Source organism: Mus caroli, chromosome 9, assembly GCF_900094665.2.
Source record: "Mus caroli chromosome 9, CAROLI_EIJ_v1.1, whole genome shotgun sequence".
NCBI lineage: Eukaryota > Metazoa > Chordata > Mammalia > Rodentia > Muridae > Mus > Mus caroli.
In genome coordinates, this window is record NC_034578.1 from 99,310,303 (window position 1) to 99,316,876 (window position 6,574).

Genomic DNA, 6,574 nt, shown 5'->3' on the forward strand with positions numbered 1-6,574 from the left:
TCTCTCTCTCTGTCTCTCTCTGTCTCCCTCTCTCTCTCTGTCTCTCTCTGTCTCCCTCTCTCTCTCTGTCTCTCTCTCATTTTGTAACCCATTGAGTCCAGTAAGTGTTGCCTACTGGGATACTGACTAATCCTACTAGAATGATCTTGTCCAGGGAAACACAACTGTTGTTGAGTTCATGGGTGCTATGATCATGCTGTGTCCAACAGAGAGCACTCCAGAGCACTCTGGCTCTTATATCCTTTCTGTCCCTTCTTCCATGATGTTCCTTGAGCCTTGATAGGTAGGGGTTGGGGAATAGTTGAAACCAGTGTTCCAACTTTGTTAGAGTTATTCTACAGTTATTTATTTTTAACACTTTAACCAGTCATAACTCTCTGCATTAACTGCTGCTCACTTCAGAAGCTTCTCTGATCAAGGTTAAATCTGTATTAATCTATGGGTATAGACGCAAATATGTAGATGGTAGTCTGATAATGTGCTCATTTAGAAAAATAAGTACTTTCTGCTGGATGCTGGTTTCTTTCTCTTGAAATGGGCAAGTTCATGAAACCCAGGAAACTGATGCTGGTCCTGACTGGATGCTACTCTGGACACAAAGCCATCACCATGAAGAACATTGACAATGGCACCTCAGACTGCCCTTACAGTCATGCTCTGGTGGCTGGGCTTGACTGCTGCCCCCTAAAACTGACAGCTGCCATGGGCAAGAAGAAAATCGCCAAGCGATCCAAGATCAAGCCCTTTGTGAAAGTTTTTAACTACAACCACCTCCCACCCATAAGGTACTCTGTGGATATCCCCTTGGACAAAACTGTTGTCAACAGGATGCATTTAGAGACCCAGCTTTGAAACGCAAAGCCAGGCAGGAGGCTAAGGTCGAGTTTGAGGAGTGATACAAGACGGGGAAGAACAAATAGTTTTTCCAGAAACTTCGCTTTTAGGTACATTTTTGTTTCCATCATTAAAAATTAAAAAACAGAGAGAGGGAAAAGAAAAACAACAGTAGTGGTTTCTCGCCTAGGGCCAATGATCCCCTCAGTCATGGGGTTTTTATCGGGTTCATGGTACCAGGCATGAACTCCCCTCTTTGGGAGAGACGATAGATCTGATCAAAGAGTGTTTGGTTACCCCAGTAACCTTCATGCCACCATTACACCACTGGTACAAGTGGTACCTGGAAGTATGTGTGCAGCATCCAGTCATCACTCAGCAAGGCCATCAACTTTTCTCCCCAGCATCCTGCATTCACCTTCTGGCACTAGGAAAGCTTGCAAGCAGAGAAGTTTGGGGGTCAGTTCCGGCTTGATTTTCTCTTTGTCCTGCCACAAAAGTGTGCCTCTCTTCACCAGTTTGGATGTAACCATGTAGCTATGATGGGATAAAAAAAAAACAATAGAAGTAGCCTTTGTTGTTTTGGGAGTGTCTGGGACCTTAACCACAGTAATTCAGAGAGCATTCCCAGGCCTTGCATCAAGGTTTCCATTTAGTAACCCACATCTTCTGGAGAAAATGTTCACTTATGAAAAGAAAATTATTTTTTGTATCAATTCATATATTGAAGTTCTAAGTATGTTTTGGATAACAACTTGGGTAAATTATCTGCTACACTTACTGTATATTTTATTAAAACTAAAATGCTGCTCATGTATTTTCAATGAAAATTAACATCTAAATTGGAGTGTGCTATAGATATATGGTACCTATGACTTTTAATGACTCCATATCAGAAAAAGGAACGAAAGGCCTTGTTAATAATATTTATATTGGTTATATGCTTGCTGGCAAAATAGGTTGTTAAAAGTCAGTTGTGTCTATTTCTTTACCCTTCTTAGTATGGTTATTCAAAATATAAAATTAGGCAGGTGTAGTCTATCTGGACAATGGTTTATCATATTTCAATCATCATATAAAATACAAATAAGACTTATATTGTTACTGCTATGTTTCAATGTTCTACTTGTTACTATTGTGTGTATGTGTGGTGTGTGTGCATACGTGTGGGTGTGTCATAGCATCCATGTGGAGGTCAGAGGGCAACTTCCCAGAGTTAGTTGTCTCCTTCTGCCCATGTATGAGATCCAAGGATTTAACTTGAGCCATCAGATTTGTACAGTGTGCATGTTCACCCACTTGGCCATCTTTCCAGGCCTGGTTTTATTATTGTATAACACATTATAAAGATGTACTATTTGAAGCTCTTAGCATGCATTAAGGGTATGGGTGGCCGGTTGTGGTGGCACACGCCGGTAGGATTTACTGAAGGAGGCAGAGGCAGGAGGATCACGAGTTTGAGGCCAGCGTGGACTACACATTTTTTCATAGGAACATCAATATGAACTAACCAGTAACCCCAGAGCTCCACCAATCAAAGAAAACACATGTTGGGACTCATGGCTCCAGCTGCATATGTAGCAGAGGATGGTCTGGTCAGTCATCAATGGGAGGCCAGGCCCTTGGTCCTGTGAAGGCTCTATGCCCCAGTATAGGGGAATGCCAGGACCAGGAATGGGAGTGGGTGGGTTGGAGAGCAGGGAGAGGAGATAGGGGATTTTCGGAGGGGAAACTAAGAAAGAGGATAACACCTGAAATGTAAATAAAGAAAATATGTTTTTTAAGAAGGGGGGGGGTGGGTAACTTTGCATTGGTGAATATAAGGCATTTTGTGTTCATGGGATACTCCCAGTGGGTGATGGGATTGAAAATCCAAGTTGGGGGAGTAGGGGGAGTGAGTAATATAAAAGTTTGCAAACCTAGGCACAGAAGTTGGAGCTTAATTCTCTATGTAGTTGAGAGCCGCTGAGGCACATGATATGAGATGTGTTTTAGAAAGATAACTCTGACAGCGTGTATCCTCAGAAGAGCGGCCGTGGGCTCTGAGAAGAATCCACAGGCATTTGGAGCTCAGTCTGCTGAGCAGGTTGGGTGATCAAGCTGGAAACGCTGTCGGGGGTCACACACGAAGTCTCAGTTTGAGTGATGAGTCTGGTTTCACGGGAGGCTTCTAATCCAGCACTGCGGCGAATTCTGAAAGAGCAGTTGCATGAACAGTTTTGAAAAGTGACACTGTCACTGCCTGAAATAAATCACTTTCCACAGTGACTACTGTAGGCCAAGATGTGTGTGTGTTGATGTGTCTAAGCAATCAAGCAAGAACACGGACTTGTTACCGTTTAGTTCACTTGTTACAACAAACTAAGGGCTCTCGTCACAGCAGAAAACACCATGGTCTCCAAACCCTTAACTAGCCTAGTCTCTTGTTTTGTATTGGTAAAGCCCACTCTTCCCAAGAAGATCCAAGGCACCTATTGGCAGACCTGGCCTGTGCGTTAGTGTGACAGAAGACTGTGTATTTTGCTTAGCTGTCTTTTATCTTGATTTATAGCTTTTGAACAGTTATGTATGTTGTTTTATAGACCTCCATTTGTGTCATTGTTTAGGATTCCATAAATATTAAGTAAGCACGAGACTTTAGTCCCCAATTCTGGGGAAGAGGGAAGCTTAACTGTGGTTTGCTGCATGCTACTTAATTCTATCACAAATACTGAAGCTGAGAGGGATAGGTAAAGCCCCAGTGTGGTGACTTGGATGGCATGTTCTGTCTTAATGTGAATTTCATAGAACATTTCCCAAGACTTAAAATCTGGAGCCATTCAACGAACCTGAGTGCACATAGCGTATGTGTGTTAGAGTATCAATTAATTATTATAGTTTAACTTTTGCCCTGCAAAATGAAAGAAAATGATATCTTGAAGAGACTATGACATTCCTGAAAATATTGTGCAGAATGCACTTTGGAATAAAGAATTATAGTGGTCCCTATTGGTTACCCATACAGGTTCCTCTTGTGGGTGTGGTGTTCTGATGTTCCAGGCTTGTTGAGAGTCGGCTGGTAACCAAAGCTTGTCCCTTTTTCTAAAGCATTGCTCGTGGCTGACAGTATTTAATTTCCCCAAAAGGTTACTCTCCACTCCTACTCCATCCTATGGGCAGATGAAACATACTCCTCTTCTCTCAAGGAGAGAGAACATCTGTACATCTGTACAGTGTTATCTTGCACAGTTCCTTGTGGGTGAGAACGAGACTTTTCTTCATCAGAGACCACATCCCTGATGGAATTCTTCCCCTGACCCACCCTGACCCATTCTCTTCTCTTTAGGGTTTTCCTCACAGTACATCTGGACACCTGAATTCTTGCCTCTGTTTATAAACCTGGCAAGACCATTAGATTTAGTGCGGTGCAAGGATGAAGAGCAGGCCCTACCATCTCTCCATCACACACCTATTTTGGCGATCCGGACTCTGAATTTAAAGCTTCTTCGATTAGGTATAAGGTATGCTGAAGGCCCTGCAGTGTGGAAGGGAAGTTGGCTTCATCATTATCTCTCCACATCATTTCTCACCCCCACAGTCCTGCTCCAGGCTTCCCAGGGAATGGGGGTGGAGCTAAAGAACAGCGAGACTGCTCCTTCATGGGTTCAAGTGTAGCCTGGCTCTGATGTCCCCCCATTGGGAAGGATATCCAAATGTTGATTCTTCCTCCCTATGTCTTTTAAATTCCCTAGAGACACTTAGTTTTATTTCTGTTGCTGTGATAAACTGCCACTCCCCAAAGTAACCGAAGAAAGAACAGATTCATTTGGTGCCCAGCTCCAGGTTACCATCATTAGTTGTGGAGAAGTCAGGGCAGCAGGAACTTAAACAGCTAGTCATCTGACATCCATAATCAAGAACAAGGAGCAATGCATACATGCATGCCGACATGTGCTCGACCCCATTTTGCTACTTCATTCAGCCCAGAACCCAACCCATTAAATGGTGGTGGTCTAACCTCACTTAACCCAATTAAGAAGATCCTTCACGGGTGTACCTACAGGTCTTTCTAATCTAGACAGTTCATCATTGAGACACCCTTCCCGAGTGATTCTAGATTGTTATAAAGTGAACAAAACTCTCTCTCTCTCTCTCTCTATCTCTCTCTCTCTCTCACACACACACACACACACGCACACGCACACGCACACGCACACGCACACGCACACACTCACCAGAGTTAAGGGTGGAAGAGACTATGCTCAACTGCAGTCACTTTATGTGATGAGGTTCCTTTTCCATAACTGCTGACGACTCCACTCTCAGCTCCTGTGTGTAGTGGTACCCAGCTTCTTTCTACACAGTCCCCTCATCCTAGGAAGGATACTATCACTATGGTGGGAAGTATTTTTTTCTAAGAGTTCTATGTCTCTTCCCTCCAATGCTACTTAGTGACTTCCTTCCCCACATTTCCCTTCTGTTTCTCTGCTCTGGTCTCTTCGGCTACAGCACTCTCCCACAGATTTTTCCCAAATATGTATGAAGTGCCTTTCCTCTCAGGTCCGGGTGCATTGCTAGACCACTATTCTTATGTGATTTATTGTGATACAGAGGGATCTCTTTTCCAAGGAAGCAAAAGTCTAAAGTCCTGCAACAGTTCTTTCTGAAATCTTTGTTGTCCTTCACTTGGTTTTCAACCTCTCTGATCTAACAGAACCCAGCTCTTGCCACCTCCCTTGCAATACAGCTGGTCTGCATAAAAGCCATGTCTAGTGTCATAATTTGTGTTGGAATATGGAGTATTAGACTCAGGTCTTGGCTCCGATGCTGAACAGACCTAACATCCTAATCTATGTGGTGATAATAGCAGCTCAGTTTATATTATGCTTGCTAATGCATCAGATGCTCTTCCAAATCTCTCCCTGAATCAAGTTGCCTCAATCACCACACACTCTGCAATTTAGCTGCAGTTGTCATCTTCATTTTACAGATGTGGAAAACAAGGCACAGAGGAGTCACTATTTCCCAGGGAATGGATGCTGGATTCTCGGGTGGAATCCAGATAGCAGGCCCTGGATCATCTTCCCTAAGTGACCTCTGACTTAGTTTGTCCCACCAAGGGTGACCTTCCTGCAAGGTGGCCCTGAAACCACCAACCATCCACTGGAATTCTCCTTACAATGGCCTACTCCTTTTCCACCTGGGATATCTCTAAACATAACTGCCTGTCAGCAGTTGGCACACAGAGAGTCACTACATTTTCCATAAGTTGTAAAAAGTACTTTGAGCTGTCTTGTGAAGACTATTTTTCCAGATCAGCAACTTCCCTGGGTGATAAATGTTCCTAAACCCATATGGTCATTGGGGTGAGAACCCAGATTCCTGACTATACAGAAAGGGGCCCTCTGCCTCTGCAGTTTTGGGTTGAAGAAAAAAGATATGCCCTTGGCCAAGGCAGCTGACGGCCTTCCACATCACTGGGAAAACACACGTGGCTTCCCTTCATCTACTCCTGACCTTGAGAAGTTTGTGGAGTTACTACAATGAGAGCCAACTTACAGATATTAGAGAAGTCATCTCGTTGACTTTGAGACAAGGAGGTAGACTTAGCAGATATGGAAAGTAACTTCACTTCAAATTCTGCTTCAGATAAGCAGAGGGCTAGAAAAATATGTGCATAATATTAAAATACATGTTCTCTCTGTCTCTGTCTCTCTCTCTCTCTCTCTCTCTCTCTCTCTCTCTCTCTCTCTCTCTCTCT

At 43.5% G+C, this 6,574-nt stretch overlaps 1 pseudogene; it reads left to right on the forward strand.

The window, feature by feature from the left end:
• Nucleotides 1-534: 534 nt before the first annotated feature.
• Nucleotides 535-944, forward strand: LOC110302311 (annotated as a pseudogene).
• Nucleotides 945-6,574: the final 5,630 nt, after the last annotated feature.